This window comes from Pinus tabuliformis, chromosome 3_1 (genome assembly GCF_031772625.1).
Source record: "Pinus tabuliformis cultivar Carrire ecotype Pingquan chromosome 3_1, CPIR1, whole genome shotgun sequence".
NCBI lineage: Eukaryota > Viridiplantae > Streptophyta > Pinopsida > Pinales > Pinaceae > Pinus > Pinus tabuliformis.
This window is the reverse complement of record NC_142301.1, coordinates 430,912,933-430,932,004: the sequence shown is the minus strand read 5'-3', so window position 1 is coordinate 430,932,004 and position 19,072 is coordinate 430,912,933.

The window sequence follows — 19,072 nt, the reverse complement described above, 5'->3', positions numbered from 1 at the left end:
ACTCTATTATTAGTGGTTGTGATGTTTATGTATGTTCTCCATTGATATTATGACGGTGATAACATTAATGGTTATGTATGTTCTCTATTGGTATTATGATGATTGTAGCATTAATGGTTATGCATGTTCTCTATTGATATAATAATGATTGTAGCATTAATGGTTATGTTTGTTCTCTATTGATATTATGATGATGATAGCAATAAAGGATATGTATTCTCTCTATTGATATCATGATGATGATAGCTTTCATGGATAGGTGTGTTTTCTATTGATGTTAGGATGATGACAGCTTTGATGGATATATATGTTTCCATTGATGTTATGATGATGATAGCTATGATGGATGTTTCCCCTATGTTAGCTACTTACATTAGTATTGGTTTACAACGAACAATGATGTGAATGACTAGGTGATGTTGATGATGCTATTATGACAATGACTAACACTGAGAAAATTTGTTACTGATGATTATTGAGTATGACAGGAAACCACCAAATGCACTCGCATATGATGAGTTGACAACAGCTAGTTTGATGGAAATTAATATTTTGTCTTTGAAATTCTAAGTCAATTTTGAAACTTGCTATATATGTATGTATATATTCTGATGATATGTTAGTGGTTGTAGACAAAAATTAGTTGCTTGGCCAAATGACTCACATATGGGTGATGGGGTTGTACAGTTGGATGGAACTACAGGAGAGGGGTGGGACAGTGTCCCTGATGTCACTCGCTAGCACTTTTGTCGTGACTTGGGCTGGAAAGGTTGAAACAAATTAACCTTGACAATCATGATGTCATGGGGACAGGTCCCAAATTTGGGTTGCTCATGAGTATTTTACTTGGGGCGCACATCAAGACAGATTCCTTGATCCCCATCACCATTAGTCTCACTATAACAGGAAACATAAGAGATGATAGCGGTCTTTTTCATTGCGCCTATACTTTCCCCTTGTAGCCACTAGATTCTTGAAGGGCAAGTGACATGGCACCCTTGGAACTTCAAGGGAAAATCTTGAAGGGCCTGACCAACATGACACCCTTGGAATCATAAATAAACTATTAGGCATGACACCCTTGGAACTTCAAGGGAAGTTCTTGAAGGGCGCGACCAACTTGGCACCATTGGAATCATTAAAAATAAATAAATTAATAAATATAATCAAGAGATGAAAACCTTGTAAATTCACATCAAGTGGTAAATGACGTTAGAACCGAGGTAATTAAATCAAGAATAAAACTTGGGGCAAGGGGAGAATAGGAAGAAATAAAATATTTTACCTTGAGAACTCTACCCTTCCCATGTTGGAAATTATTAGGTACATCATGTACATAAGTAACTTAATTAGGTAAAAGGGGGAAAGAGGGACATATATGTAAGTATAAAGATTAATCCAAAAATAGTTAAAGTTCATTAAGAGAAGAGGATGGTGAATTAAAATAAGATTAATAAATTAAATTTTAGAGAATTTAGAGAACCTCCATGTGGCAACAACCAACATAAGAATATGATCCATCTAAGAGGCAAATTGAGTTAAATTAGGAAGTAGTTAGGGACCAAATCTGAGACTTATCAATTGACTTAAGTAATGAACACAAATTAAGGAGTAGAAAAGGAGGATCAAGAGACAACCAGGAGAATAAATAGGAAGTATTGTTGGGGTGAGGAATAATGTTATTTTTAAATTAAAATTTAAGTAAATAATTTTGGATATCCTTGGTGAGAGAGTGACACATGGGTGGGTGAATAATAAAACTATTGGATTAACAAAAATAATTAATTATGCATGAAATGTCAAGTGTCACCTATGAAGCCTCCTATAAAAGAATGGGAAAGCCATGGGAGAAGGGACTTTTTGACCCTATTTTGGATGGATGAGACTATGTGAGAGTAATGATTACAAGTTGTAGTTGAGTTTAGCGAGGTAGAGGACTTTAGAGAGGGGACTCTTGTGTTGGCATTATGACACAGGTTTGGCTCGATGACATAAGTGTTGTCCTTGATGGCAACTCACTCAAATAGCAGATCACAAGTTCAGGCTCTCAAAATAGTAGAAAATAAGATACTCGCAGGTTCTTGTTCACAAAGCCGCGGACATACGCAGGTGCGCCGAACAAAAGCTGCGGACATGTACGTAGGTGCTTCGAACAAAAAGTGCAGACGTAAAGTACACACACTTTCATGCAGAGAAAAGTGTGCACGTGGGAAATCTTATGGTTGGTCCATGGCATTTAGTCCAACATTTTTTATCCTATGGTTTTGGTCCGTGGTTTTTGCATCTAAAGAATTGAACCCAGGTTTTGGGTCCCTAGTATTGGATCTCTATGGTTTTGGACCATGGTTTGAGTAAGGCCTAGACTATAAAAAGAAAAGGAGATCATTTGGCTGGAGTAACTAATGTGTTGAATATCTTGAGATGAGCAAGATCTGAAATATTGGTGATCGGTTGGTGAGTTATAGCTGGACCTGAATCAAGGAGAAACCTGAGCATTACAAGACGGATCTACTGATGGGTCGAGATCTCTTTGGCGCATAATCAGATCTGTAAATCTAATAATCTGGGGTATATGTGAAGTCTGAAGTCTGATAAATTATCTATACCCGTAGGTGTGACACAGCGCAGGCGTGGATACCCGCAGGCTCGACACAGCGTAGGCGCGGATACCCGCAGGTTTGACACAGCACAGGCATGGATACCCGCAGGCTCGACACAGTGCAGGCGTGTATACTCGCAGGCTCGACACAGCGCAGGTGCGGACACCCACAGGCTCGACACAGCGCAGGTGTGGATACCCACAAGCTCGACACAACGGAGGCGCGGATACCCGCAGGTTAGGGAAGTGAATACTGCGTATATACGCAGATTTCTAATGGTGAAATTGTGGACTTTTCTTGAAATATGTTTTAGATGCTTTTGTCTATTACTGTAGTGTTCAGGGTTTTGAATTGGTGTCTGGTTACTAGTACTGTGTGCTGAGAAGTTATTGATTCAGTATTTGTACAAGGAAGTTGGTTGATTACAGATCTGTTTGATGTTTGATTGATATTCATGGATCCAGTCTAAAAATTTATGAAACGTGGTCCCTAGAAGAAAAGAGAAGTTTTATGTAGGTCAGCACCTACGTACTAGTACCTCAGCTAGTACAAGAGCTAAGGGGGTTGTAGCTCCCTTCCAGAAGAGTCTGGAGAACGAGAGAAGGTTGTAGCCTTCTACAGGTTGAAACCTGTGTACTGGTATAAGACTGCACCAGTACAGAATCATTGTAAAAAGAAGTTTCTAATTGAAAGAAAATAGAGACATATTCCAGCAGGTGGTTTTCACCCACATTGGCTTTCCACCTTATATCTTGTGTTCTTTTGTGTGACTGTCTGCTCTACTTTTCTATTCCTGCTTACTGTTATATGATTCTGACACACAGATTAATGATCAACATCTGAAGAATAAATTAAATTATAAGTCTGAGAGGTATACGCAAGATTCATTAGTCAGATATGCAAATCTTTGTATAAATTGAAAAAGAATTTGATAATACTGATTCACCCCCCCCCCCCCGTCTCAGTATTATTTTCAACATCTTGAGCCAAGGAGTGCTCTTCTCTACCAGCTAGCACATTTCCTCCATTATACAACCCCATTGCAGCTTGGGGGTCCGCGGGGAAGGAGAGTACCCAAGGAGTAGGCTAGGAGGTCAATTGGTGGGTCAATACATTTGGATTAAGCACGTCAAAATTCACACTTGGAGGTGAACAACAACAAGGGAGTGAAAGTAGCGGCAAGTCAAGATTGAATTTCGTCTCCTAGTGAATGGTACCTATGTTATTATAATGTTCTTTTATATATTTTCATTGTGACTATAGTTAACAACATGTAAAATAGATGATATGTGTAATGCAATGAATTTCATGGATGTTTTATATAAGTGCTTAATATTTTTGAGTTCTCAATGCTATCTTTTTATGGTTGTATTCTTAGTTTACTGTATTACTCTTAAATATATATATATATATATATATATATATATATATATATATATCATATGGTTGGTCCCTACACTTGGTATCAGAGCTAAGTTCAACCTTTAGGACCTAGGGCCCCTTGAATTTGAACTATTTCATAATTACGACAATGGTAGAAAATCTGAATGACCTCTATTTTTTCTAGAATAAAAATAAATAAAAATGGTGTACAAGTTATAATATGTTATCACCCATGTGCTTCAATCAATCTGGATCGAACTGTCACACCCTTTGACATATCTCTTCCATAGGAGACTTGCATTTTTCTTGTGTGATAACGAATATTTTGGTATATCATTACCTCGCCATTTACTCGAATACCCAGCTGGAAGTAAACAAAAATGTAATATTCTATCTTGGGCATCTCTATGCTCTTTGGACTTGACACCAAATGTTTGGGTAAAAACAAAAAAGGAAAAAAAAATTGCTCAGTAAATCACAACACATGAAATTTAGGTTCGCTCCTCATTCAATGGAACTGGGGTGTTCACTCGAATGGATTGACAGACAAATGCTAAATCAGATCCTCTGTGAATAAACCGCAGAACTATTACCATATTGGAGTGGGTAATTAATAAACAAATTGTGGAAGTCCTCAATTCCAGAATTCAATAGCTTGGCGTACTTCTTAATAATTTATGTTATAAATTAAACTCATTAGAGATATGACATATTTCTAACCAAAAGTTACGAGGTTTTTCTTGCTTTTCAAGTACTTTATATCTAAGACAACCGAGGTAGTAGCTTTAATTAAATTAGCAAAAGAAAAGAAAATTTTCAATGAATATTCAACGACAACTGTATCTTGATCCCTAGTAGAAACCAACGAATCCTATATCTCCATCAATTGCTCCATCTCGGACTTGGCTAGTTTCGAAACTTGGGTGGATTGGCTCATCTCTTGAAACAAAACTGCAGGATCACTAAACCGTATATCTCCAGTACTTCTAATATTGGCTTCTTCCTTCGAAGTTTTAACATCTTCAGAAATTTCTGAACTGTTTGCATCTTCCGACATCTCTGTCGCACTTTCAGTCCTCGTTGCAGCTCCTGTTTTCTCGGTACTGTCTATAGTTTTCTCAACCTGTTTGGAAGGAAAAGAGAAATATTTTGCATTTCCCAAAGTTTCAAATGCTTGTTCTGAAAATGATGAGTGCTGGCTCAAAATATGGGTCGAGAGAAACTGAATGAACGCACTTACAGTGAAATTCCCCAATAGATAAGCCGAGGCAATCTGGTTCTAAAAAACCCGCCCCCGAAAAATATGAAATTTCAACACATTTGGGCTTCACAAAAAACAAATGTCTTGATAATATGCTTCAATAAAATCTTCAATCAATACAGTAAATGATATTGTCTTATATATGGAGTTGAGGTATAAAGTTAACTATAGCTACATATTGAGTTGAGGTATAAAGTTAACTATAGTTATTTTAAATTACTAAGATATCGCCGATGCATTAAAATTTATGGATCAAACATGTTATTTAATTTTGAATCCAACCGAACTCTTTGTCTTTAATTAAATTAGCAGAGCTATGTAATCAAATTTGATAGAATATTTAAAAATTAAGAAAAACCTGAAAACATATGGAACACACTTTTTTTTTTCCAAATATGTTTGTCTTATCTTAATATCTAGAGGAACAATTCCGTCTAGGTTTTGTTATCGGGTACAACGAAATTGAAATTGGTGTTGTATTTTTAGAATAGTCAATCTAGGGACGTTAGACTGCGTAAATTCTAGTGCATATTTATTGTAACTTATTTAGTATTTTTACTAAATTGTTCATTATGGTCATTTACAAATTACAATATATTGGAGTTGAGATATAACAATATGGTAATAGTGTTCAGTAATTTATAAAAGGATTTTACATAATGAATGATTTTGTCATATAATTGGATTTTTTTAAATACAACATCAATAATTTTCTTATCTAAAATTTCTCAACAACTTGCATAAATAATGGTGGGCAACAACTCTTGGTAGATATGTTTTTTTTTACCTGAATGTAAATAACATCTCAAATAACTCTTGCACTATTCTAGTCATTTACTCTCCATCGTTGTGCTAGTTTAACATTCTCAGAATCATTATATTCTTTTAATTATTTAATTATTTTTCCACATAAATAACAGAATTTATTATTATATATTCTTTCATTATTAATACTTGTTCATAGATATCTTATATACTAAGGTATAACATTGTGTCACACCATACACTTTTAGCTATATAAGAACTTATATAGAAATAGTCATTAATGTAATTCCAAAATAATTATTGTTTCAAATTGGTATCCCTATCATACATGCATGTAATATAATAATTACCCTATTCTAGTCATATGATATATAAAACAATATTTATCTATTCTCATTATTAATATTAGGGTTTTTGATACTTCCATTATTGAAATCATAAAACGTTAGGAACTTATTCTCTCTCTCTTTACTAATAACATTCTTAGTTTATGTTATGATAATGCTACCAACCACCTCCACCATTTACATGACATAATGTAGTCTAAGCCTACTATGTTGAGTCATTGATTGTATCCTTATGATTAAATCTTATAGGAAGGTTTGAAATTGATAGGTGAATTATATCATCAAGAACTTATAAATGCTTAAATTGTTCCTTTGGAAGTAAATAATAATAACAATAAATTAAACAACCGCTCATGTTGGTTATGTTTTTTATTTGATTGGTTCTTATCTTATAAGGAAAAATCGTGTTAAATTGTGGCAGGATTCTTTGGTGAACCATGGTTAGAAGAGGTACAAGAAGGAGTGGGGCAACTAAAGGGCACGCCATGGCATCACCACAACAGCCAATTCCTACCACCCCACCCAATGATGGGGAAAACATTACAACACAAGAACAGATACTAGCCAAAAAAGTGTTGAACTTAATGAGATCATTCCAACACATGTCTGAGGCATTAATAAACCATCTGGAATGGGAGCATGGAGGATGTGTCATACAAAATGAAGCACCCCAAAACACTACAAGAAATGATGTACGTCGAGATTTGGAAAAGGTAAAATTTCTAGAGTTTTGGGGGTCCAAAGATGGTCAATATGCAGAGGCATGGTTAGAAAACATGGCTATGTGTTTTACCTTGAGAGATTACATCTTAAACCTGAAGGCCAAAATGGGTATATTCTAGCTAAAGGGAAACACATTACTTTGGTGGAAGACATTATTACCCCAATTGGGGATGGATATCTCAGAAGTAACTTGGGAATTATTTGAATAAAAGTTTAGAGAACTCTACCTGTCAGAGGAGTTCCTTGAGAGACAACTAAATGAATTCGATGCACTAAAGTAGGGGAGTCGCTCAATACCAAATCATGAAGCTCGTTTCATGGAATTACTATGTTATGCCCCTCACTTAAACACAGAAAGGCTCAAGGTGAGCATATTTGTGTATGGAATAAATGTTAACATTTGGGCCAAGGTTAGGATCTTAATGCCTCACACCTTACACGAGGCAATTCAATGGGCAACCATTACAAGGGAGGAGATCATGAGTAGTGGACCTAGTAAGTCAACAAGGCCCACAAGATCAGGAGTACCAAGTGGAAATAGTATGGAACGTAGAAACATTCAAAGGGGTCCTCTGCTCAATCATGGTCAACAGGAAATCAAAGAACACCATATAGGCATCCAACTCAGCAGTTGCATAGGGTACCTCAACAAACTCATCATCCACAACAAAATCGTCCTATGTGATAGAACCGAGTCACACCACCTTAGGGATGATCCCAACAACCTGGCTCTTTCCAGCAGAGTTCTAAGCCAACTCCTGTTTCAGCCAGTAGTAGGAACTAATCTCTTAATAAGGGGTGTTTGACTTGTGGAGGTCCTCACTATGAGAGGGATTTCCCTCAAAATACAGGTAATACCAACTCAACTCATAAAGCAGCTATAGTGGGGGATTTGGGGAAGGCTCATCGCATCCATGTAGCGGTGAACAATCGCTAGGTCGAACACTAGTCCATTGTGTTGAAAACCTCAGGTAATATTGATGGTATGAGTTTTGTCATTTTAATAGATCCAGGAGAAATTGATTATTTTATTTCTCTAAATGCATTATCAAGGATTAAACATAAATCGATTTCACAACATGATTTTAGACATATAGAAATGGAATGTGGTATGAAAAGAAATGTAGGAAGGATGGTAAAGGATTGTGAGGTGGAATTGGGTGTATGTAAGACCAAGGTATCCTTGTACTCTATGATCTTAGGAGTATATGATGTAGTTATAGGAATGGATTGGTTAGAACAACATGAGGCACTCCTAGACTACAAAGAAAAGGTTCTACATTTCATAGACGATGACAACCAAAGAAACTCCTCGAGGGGAAGAACCAAGGGGTGTCCCTGAGGTTCATCTCTTCCATGCAACTAACGAAATGTAGGCAAAAGTGATGTAAAATGTTCACAGTGGTAGCTCTAAACGATAAGGGTGATTCTGAAAACCTTGATAAACATCCAATTCTTGTTGAATTTAAGGATGTATTTCCAGAAGAACTACCTGGGCTACTCCCAAAAAGGGAAATTGATTTCACCATCTACCTTAAACCAGGCACTGAGCATATTGCAAAGACACCCTATCGTATGTCAGCTCCTGAGCTAAGGGAATTGCAAATCCAATTAAAAGAATTGTTGTACTTGGGGTTCATATGACCCAACATATCTCCATGGGGAGCCCCTGTGATTTTCGTTAAGAAGAAGGATGGGTCTTGGCGACTGTGAATTGACTACCGCCAGTTGAAAAAAGTGACAATAAAAAATCAATACCCTCTACCAAGGATAGACGACTTATTTGATTAAATGATGGGGGGGCACTGTGTTCTCAAAAATAGATCTGAGGTTAGGATATCATCAATTTGGAATCAAGGAAGAAGATATACTTGGGACAACCTTTAAGACAAGATTTGGGCATTATGAATTTGTAGTTTTACCCTTTGGAATGACAAATGCCCTAGGTGTTTTCATGAGTTTGATGAATAGAATATTTCTAGATTATTTAGACAAGTTTGTACAAGTATTTATCAATGACATTTTCATATACTCAAAGACCACAGAAGAGCATGAGGAACACTTAAGGATAGTTCTACAATGTCTTAGGGAAAACCAATTGTACGAGAAGTTGTCAAAGTGTTCCTTTCACCAAACCAAAATTCATTATCTTGGACACATTATCTCTTGAGATGGTATCACGGTAGACATGTAAAATATCGAGGCCATCATGGAATGGCCAACACCAACCAATGTTCATGAAATATTAGGTTTCATGGGCATGGCAGGGTATTATTGTATATTTGTTGAAGGGTTTTCGAAGATAGCAAGCCCCATTATTGAGCTCCAAAGAAAGAACAAGAAATTTATTTGGACTGAAAAATGTGAAGACACATTCCAAAGATTAAAGCTGTTATTAAAAACGACACCAATTTTGAAGGTGCCAGATATGGAACAAGAATTTTTGGTTTGTATCGATGCCTCCAAGGAAGGGTTGGGTTGTGTGTTGATGCAAGACGAAAGAGTGATAGCTTATGCATCAAGGAAACTTAGAACCCACGAAGATAATTATGCAATCCATGATATATAAATGGCAACAATTGTTTATGCACTAAAGATTGGGAGACACTACCTTCTAGGAAGGAAGTTTGAACTTAGGACTGACCATTGTGGGTTAAAACTATTCACTCAAGACCATTTAAATGCAAGACAAAGATGGTGGTCTAATCTAATCAGTGAATATGATTTTGATATTACTTACATAAAAGGAATGATAAATAGGGTGTCTGATGCTTTAAGTAAGAGGCCTTGGATATTTTCAGTGATTCCCTTAAAGACAAAATTAAGGACACCTTGTACTAGGAGGTTAGCAAAAGTTTGAGGGAGGATGAAATGAGGGTCCCAAAATATGAATAATACCCCCTTGATAGTGATGGGCTACTATGATTTCGGGGAAGGATATATGTGCCACCGAATGAAGATATACACCAATTAATCTTGAATCAAGCACATTGTGTGGTATACATGGCATGCCCTAGTGTTAAGAAGATGAGTGAGGACCTGAAACCACTCTTCTTTTGGAAATGGATGAAGAAGGACATTGTAAACTTTGTAGCAAGATGCTTAGAGTGTCTGCAAGTAAAAGATTAACACAGACATCTAGTAGGGTTATTGCAACCCGATGAGATACCAGAATCTAAATGGGAAGTTATATCAATGGACTTCATTATGGGACTACCAATGACCTCAAGAAGACATGATTCCATATTTGTAGTGGTGGACACGTTGACCAAGAGCACCCATTTTATATTAGTTAAGACTAAAGATAAGGCACTAGAGATAGCCAGAGTTTTTATTGATGAGATTGTGAGATTGCATGGAGTGCCTAGGAAGATCATATCAGATAGGGGAGCAGTGTTTACAGGAAGGTTTTGGACCAGTTTCCAAGAGGCCTTGGGAACCCAATTGAACTTTAGCACTACTTATCAACTTGAGACAGAGGGGCAAACAAAGAGGACTAATCAAATCCTCGAGGACATGCTACGGATGTATGTGATGGACCAACAAAAAAGACGAGAGGAGTTTTTACCCCTTGTGGAATTTGCTTACAATAATAGTTATCAAAGTTCCATCAAGATGGCGCCATTTGAGTTCTTGTATGGAAGACCTTGCAAAACACCTCTTAGTTGGGACCGACTAGAGGACCAAGTATTAATAGGACCATAAGTGGTGCAAGAGATGGAATAACAAATGACTATGATTAGGGGGAGGCTAAAAGAAGCACAAGATTGACAAAAGAGTTATGTTGACGCTCATCAGATAAACCAAAGTTGTGAATTGGGAGATAGGGTGTTCCTGAGAGTAAGGTCCCAAAAAATATCTATAAGATTTGGAAAGGGAGAAAAATTATCTCCACAGTTTATGGGACCTTTTGAAATCTTAGAAAGGAAAGGGTCGGTGGCATATAGTCTTGCCTTACCTCCATCTTTAGCATGTATGAATGATGTGTTTCATGTTTCTATTTTGTGTCATTATATTTCAGATCCTTTGCATGTTATTGACTTAGGTCATTTGTAGGTTTCAGATGAGGGAACGGTGATGGTTGAACCAGTGAACGTTGCATCTTAGACGAAAATTAGTGGACCAGGTTAAGGTCTAGTGGGACAATTATTGTCCCAATTCAGCCACTTGGAAGGATGTCGAGGAGATGCGTCACTGTTTTCCTTACCTATTCCAAGGACCTCGAGACGAAGTCTATTATTAAGAGGGGGTGTATGTAGTTCCCCACTCTAGTTGACTGACAATGATATGACATTAACATTTATTTATCCCTAAGGCCCACATTTTATTCTTTGAGGACCTCAAGTTGAGGATCCGAACACATGACTCTAATATTAGTGGTTGTGATGTTTATGTATGTTCTCCATTGATATTATGATGATGATATCATTAATGGTTATGCATGTTCTCTATTGGTATTATGATGATTGTAGCATTAATGGTTATGCATGTTCTCTATTGATATTATGATGTTGTAGCGTTAATGGTTATGGTTGTTCTCTATTGATATTATGATGATGATAGCAGTAAAGGATATGTATTCTCTCTATTGATATCATGATGATGATAGGTTTGATGGATAGGTATGTTTTCTATTGATGTTATGATGATGACATCTTTGATGGATATGTACGTTTCCATTGATGTTATAATGATGATAACCATGATGGATGTGTCCCTTATGTTAGCTACTTACATTAGTTATGGTTCACAATGAACAATGATGTGAATGACTAGGTGATGTTGATGATGTTATTATGACAATGACTAAAAATGAGAAACTTTGTTACTAATGATTATTGAGTCTGACAGGAAACCACCAGAAGCACTCACATATGATTAGTTGCTTGGTTGAAAGACTTCGATAAAGTGTGGGTTTGTGGATGACCCATAACCATGATAAACGAAGATTCGAGGATAGAGATACCCTGTAATGCTTATGAACAACTATGATATTGACAATGTGCGGCATAAAAAATGGACTTCGATGAAGTGTGGATTTGTAGATGACCCATAACCATGAAAAACGAAGATCTGAGGATAGAGGTACCATGTAATGCTTGTGACCAACTATGATACTAACAATGTGTGGCCTAGCAAATGGACTTCGATGATAAGGATTTTGCGCGGTTGATCCATAACATTGATGTTTATTGTTGATAAAGTAATGGTACCTACATAACCTGGGTGGAAGGGCACGTCTCCAAAGAACCCAATCTGGATGTTGTTATGCTAAAACTGATGAATGTAAAGTAGGTGCCTACTAAAGCAGGGTAGGAGGGCATGTCTCCAAAGGAAACTCGCTTCGAAACTTGCTCCTAATTTAAAATGGGCATAACTCAGTCAATACAACTCATAATCTGTATTATAACCTATTTTTGGAAGTAAAATGACTATTCTGCGTCTTCCCATGTGATTGAAATCCCTATCCAGGCACTCTGGAAACTTAGATTCATGTTGCAAATATTTTGCCATCACAAAATTTCTGAAAAATAGCTAATTTTAAATCAGCGATATTTCCCTCATCTAAACTTCGATTCGGCTGATTTGTTTTTTGAATTTGGGTAATTTTTCGCAAGGAATCCAAATATGTTAATTTTTTCTCTAAATTTTTCACCAAAAAATTCAAATCTGATCTGCAAACTCGCAGCCCAAAAAATTCCTAAAAAAAAATGAGAAAAACAAAATTCTTCCCACTTTGCCTAAGAAAGTGCTCAATGGAGGTCATAGCACATGCATGAAAATTGTTGAATATTTCTGCAAAACCTTAAAACTAAAGTATGCATCAAACCCCCATTCCCATGGAGTCATAACCTGAATCTGATACCACCAAGCCGGATCTTGGGGGAGACCCCCAAGATCTAAAAAATTGAAATGGATCTTGGGGGGAGAGGCCCCCAACATCTGAAAAACTGAAATGCGAGAAGAAAAGAGGAGAATACACAATAAAAAAACCACAAAGAAATTTTTTCTATTAAAATAGATAATAACTGTAAAGGCTACATTGTGGCGGACAATCTGTCATTTTACAAAATGCGACTTGTTACTTATATTATTTTTTTGTTACAATACCATAGGTAAATGCCATGGATGGGTAAATACCATGGGTGGATGCCACTTACAATACCATGGGTAAATTCCATGGGTTGATGAATAACATGGGTGGATGAATACCATGGGTCGTGTTATCACTCAGGTTGTTCCCCAAAGTTGTAAGAAAGGGAATACGACCGAGGTAACCACAGACCAATCTTTTAGATATAGATTCTAGCCAATGTGCATCTAGAGAGGGCTCTCTCTTTATAATTTAGCTTCGTTTTTGAAATGTGTTAGGCTAGTTATGAAGTACAAGGATTTTGTTTTGAGTTTGGTGGGAGAAATGGAGATTCAATAGAATAGTGAGGTAACACTGAAAAGTTTCAGTCCATTGGGCATGATGGAGTCAAAGGAGGATAGCCTCCTGGATTGGGTTTCTTATCAGAGGAGGTATCACAGAGGAAGGTACTCAAATATGGAACAATTTATAGGCTGGAATCAGATGGAATGGAGTCAATTGAGTGAAAGGCAGTTAAGAATCCTTCATCATGTTTCACAGAGGGAAAATGGATGATTACTGTTAAGGAGCAGTTAAGAATTCCTTAGAAAATATTCAAGATGAAAGAATCAAGGGAAATAAGAGCAATTAAGAATTCACTATTTATACTAATTCTGAAGAAAACATAGAAAATAACAAAGATTGAAGACAGAGTGCAGTCAAGAAAATTCTGAATTATTCTTTTTCTTTATTATTGAGATCATGAAACATAGATGATATAATAAACATAGAAACTGTAAAACACACGTTAGAAGGGACTTATTGATCCATAAGATGATTCAAGAATTCTGTGACATGGTCCTCAACATCAATCCCTCATTCAGTAAGCCAGACAAAAATGATTCCAACAACCTTTTTATTCCAAAATTCTGTATTACAAAAAACTCTGAGAATGCTTCCCAATCAACCAACCTCAAATACTTCGCGTGGGGGGTATTTGTAAAAAAATATCAAATATCTTACAAAATATCTTAAGAAGATAATATCTGATGATAATTGATGCGTTTTACAAATATAGAGACAGACAGTCTTGAAAACAGGGGAACAATAAATTGATGTTGTGCTGGTTGTTTTGTCTTTATGAGATGTACTGGAGGTAGGTGTTGCAAGTCAGTTCACAACCATCTTCTACTGATACTCTGTGCTGGTTATTCCGCCTTCGCCGAACTCTCTTTGACCCTGATGTGATGCGCTTTGACCTGCATGAGTGTGATTCACTCCTGTTCTTCGCATTATAGTAGATGGTCCAAAATTTTCAATTGACCAAAGATAAGTTCATAGGATCTCTAACATAATTTGCCACCACTCTGGTCCTGGTAATTTATGTCTTTGAAGCTTCCTTAAAGTTTCGTCAGTCTCTGTGTATCTGAAGAAATTAGGTGGGATGGTGAACAGATGCTTCACCTCGTGCTCAATGTAAAACAAAATTTCCAGGCTGTCATAGAGGGACTGGCCAGATGGGAGTGATTTTTCTCCTGAAGTACTTGATGATGTATTAACTTGATTAACAACATATGTATTCAATTTATGTACATAGTCCTTGTGTTCCATTAGGCGATCATTACTTCCCAAAGGACTTGGAAAACCTTTTTCATGCAAGATTGTAAACTTTTCTGTGAAAGAATTAATCTCTACCTGCATGTCGTGGCATCTTCTATCCAAATTTTGCATTAGAGTTCTCATGGTTAGAAATCTCTTGATGTCTAGAATGGTGCCTGTTCTATCTCTAATTTCTAGTGCTTCCAGTTCTTCACTGGTCTTGGTGTTCAAAAAATGTATTAGTCGGTTAGCTTGCTCAGGCGTCTATCCCAATAAGGCTCTTGTTTTTTGAATCTCCACTTGGGCCACTCTTATCAAATTAATCTGCTCATAAATGGTTTGGATAGACCTCCACACATCACTAAGGGATTTATTGATGTTGGTCCACAGAATTCCTCTGATTTCTGCCAAAGGTTTATCCAGAGAGAGATCCTTTTCTAATGCTCTCTCCTTGTTCTCCAATGTTTTGATCTCCCTTGTTTTCTCTGCCACATTCATCTTGGATTTATCATAACTCTATTCAACTTTTTCCAATTTTTCTTTTACCTGCTTTAGCTCAAACACTTGGAGTTTCAATTCCTCCATGGCTTTTATTAATTTCTCTGTGCTCATGACTGTACTGCTACCTGGCGTTGTTGCTGTTGAAGTTGCTCTTGCTGTTGATACCGTGACATTGGGAGGCAATGTTGTTATAAGTGTGGAGGGGGCAGTAGTGACTGTTGGGACTACTTCATGTGGCTGGGAGGTCGACTCTCCCTGCTTTTCTTGTAGAGCTTTCTCCAATGCCTACTCTGTCTCACTCAATCTCTGATTCAATCTCATGAGCAGGTCCATCATGTCCTCTTCAGATTTCTGCTGGACAACTTTTGCAGTCTGTGGATGCATAGAAGGAGGCAGTTTCAGTTGTTTTCTGAGGGCAGCAATGTCCTCTTCTTTCTTCTTCATCAACGCCTTTATACCTTTGGCATCTTTGGGATCATGCCCCAGTTCAATGATAATTTCTTCCAAGGATTTGATCCTGTTGTCATTTGCTAGAGAAGAAGCTTTCTCCAAATCTAACTCAGCAGAGGTATTGTTCAAGGAGTTTTGCAATTTATGAGCCAACATTGCTTTATCAGCTAGCGTGGAGTATACCATCTCTCCAGTCTATTTGTGCAGCTAAATCTGGTCTATTGGATGAATGTCTTTGGCCAAGACCTCCAGATTTGTCCTGATGTAGTCAGCTGCTGATTATGGTTGTTACACCTTGGGCTTGAAATAACTCATGATCATTTTGCCCTCTTTTATGTCATATGCTGACATTAATCTTTGCTGCTTTGTGGGGGCCATCTTAAGATACTGGTTATAAATCTGCAGCTTTAGTGGATCATTTCTAGCTTTTATCTTTGTGAATGTCTTTTTGATGTCAGAGGTCTGCTTACTTGGTGGCCTAGTGGATGAAACTTCCACACTATGCTGCCTTTCTAGCTCTTGCCTATGTGAGCTAGTTGATGCCTCTATTACTAGGGAGATTTGTTGACTCGTTACCCTCTCACCTCTTAGACTTTCTATTGTTTCTTCAATGATTTCCTCTTCAGACAGAGGATTCAATCTTTGCATTTTTCCCCTGGTTGTTCTACAGGCCCACTGATAGGTGTGGCTTCTTCCCTGCCTCTTTTCTTACCTTTCTCCTCATTTAGAGGAGTCTGTAATGCAGGAATCTCTGCTGCTTTGGTTTGGATCGGAGGAATTTTCCCCTGCTGATCAGTCATTGCTTGCTGCTCCATGCCTCCAACTTCCTTGCCCTTAGAAGACCCTGTAACCGGTGCGCTGGTCTCTTGTACAGGCTGCTGTGAATTTCCAGCAGAGGATGTACCCACTCCGGTTAGCTGAGGCAACTTGAAAGATACCTGTCCAAAAGAGTCCAGGTCAAGGGTCTTTTCAAGATCTTTCATAGCTTTTTCCTTTTTTCTTATTCAGTAGTCTCTTCTATTAATGTATCCTCTACCCACTCATCTTGATTAGAAAATTGCTCTATTGCAGGGATCCTATAATGTATGTAAGCTAATAGTCTGTTTCTTACTTTTTTGTCACTTATAAAGCTATTTGGGTCATATGGCACCCACCAAAAACTTTTCTTCAATTTAAGGTCTTCCCCTAATATCTTATTAGCATCTTCCCATGCCTCCCTCTTATTGATGATAAAAGGGCCTAACTGGTTTCTTATTCTCAGCTGAGCCTTTTTTTTTACATTGCAAAAGTGGGCTAAATCTGCATTGATAAGCTGCCTGAAATACTCCAGTGCAAATAGTCTCATGGGCACATATTTGGGCAGCTTGTAAGGGAACAGTTCACAGCCATATATTCTGATTTCGGTGTGATTCTAGTAGAGGTACCAGTCACCTATTCTATAGTTTTTGGAGAGTTGTAAAATCTTCTTTATATCACCAAAGAGCCTAGGAGGAGGAGCTCCTATCAATAGAGTGGAGGCTGGATGTATAAACAAGTCAATGAATTCACAGTAGGTATAAGGGGATTCACAAACATTCTAGAAGACTGAGGTCCAAAAGATCACATACCTCCTCTCTCCTTTGGAATCCAATTTCCTGATGGGAAATGAAAAACTGTCTCGCTAATAATATAGCAGAAGGTGGTATATGAATGAAGTGTACTTGAAGAATCCTTCTCTGTCCAGATTTATGAATTGCTCATTGATTTTATTGGCAATGAAAGAGGCATAATCATATTTGACAGCAGGGGGCTGTCCTGGAGTAAACGTTGACAACATAAGTAAGATGGTCTCATCAACAAATTCACTGGTTTTGAATCCCAAGATAAAGGATATCATGTCAAGAATAAGCCTGCCTGTTACAGTGAACCAGGCATGCACATAGGAAGGTGGGCCTTGGGGCTAGCAATCAGGTTTCATGAATAATTGAGCAATCCAGGTTATTTCTACACTAGGAAATTGAGAGCCTTGCTCAAGCAAAAATCCCATGGAAAGAGGAGCAAGGGGCTGAGTGGGATGGAAGTGTAACATCTCATTGATAGATTTAACAGTTATATAGAAGAGAACATTTTGGGATGGGGTCATAACTGCTTTACTGACAGGGTCATAGTTGGCACAACAATGGTGAACAATATCTGGGAACACATTGACTGAGGGAAGGTAATACCTGGGGAGATTAGATTCCCATATTCCAAGGATATCAGAGTTACTCAGATGACTATTGCTAATTCAGCAAAATGGCTGGAGATGGTTCATATCACTAGATAACTCTTTAATTTGGAAATCTCTGACAGCCAAGGGTAACCAATCCTAGTCTTTATGAAGTGCATTGAGGGGTGCCACATTGAGGGCTACGGGAGCCTCCATTTTTGGTTTTTGTATTTTTAAACTGTAGGTCGGGCTTCTATAGGAAATTGGGAAAAACAGCAGTGGTTCTGGTGTCCTTGAATGGTAACCGTGAACTGTTTTTAGCTTGAATTTGGCTCTTTTAGGTAAAATTCACATAGGAAAACCAAACTTACAGGTTCGGGAAGTGAAAACGGGGTAAATACATGTATTTTAGGGGCAAACAGGACAATTGCAGATTGACCGACGAGCTACAGAGCAGGATGCTGGACTTTGTTTGGCCAGGTGGCGAACTGTATGCTCGAGCAATGAACTGGACATAATTTGCATGAAAGTATTTCATAGAGAGAAATGGGCGAAAATGACATTTTCTCGCCTTTTTAACAAAATTTGGCTTTTGCGGGGCTTTTGGCGCTTTTTTGTCGGATGATGTCATCGAGATGTGACATCTTGTCATGATGCGGGGGTACGGAATGGTGACTCAGCAATGACGTGGTGGTGACGTCAGCGGGCGGGGTCCGTAGGAGGGCGGTAAGCGGTTTTGACCCGCACCGCTTATGGGCTAGAGTGGTTTGGGGCGAAGAGGCAGCGAGCAAGCCGGGAGGTTGAAGCGTGTCCCTGGTACAGTGGCAATACCGTCGACTCCCTGGGCGGTAAACTTCGACGATGGAGGGACTCGCGATATGATCGTGGGTCGTTGGATGAGCAGGCCCAGATCTAACGGTCGACGACATTGGGATATGGCAGACGGTTACGGCGGGGGACCCATACATTTAAATAATGACTTTTAATAATATCGGGGCAGGTTTGATTGGTTGCGAGGTGATTAGGCTATTAATTAACCGGATGTTAATTAACTTTCAAAATTGCGCGCGGGGAGGGTTGTTTAATAAGTTCCAAGTGAACTTATAAATTCCCAATTTTAAACAATGTAATGATTTATATTTAAACCAGGGTGGGGAATATTAATACATGGGGTTTTATTGT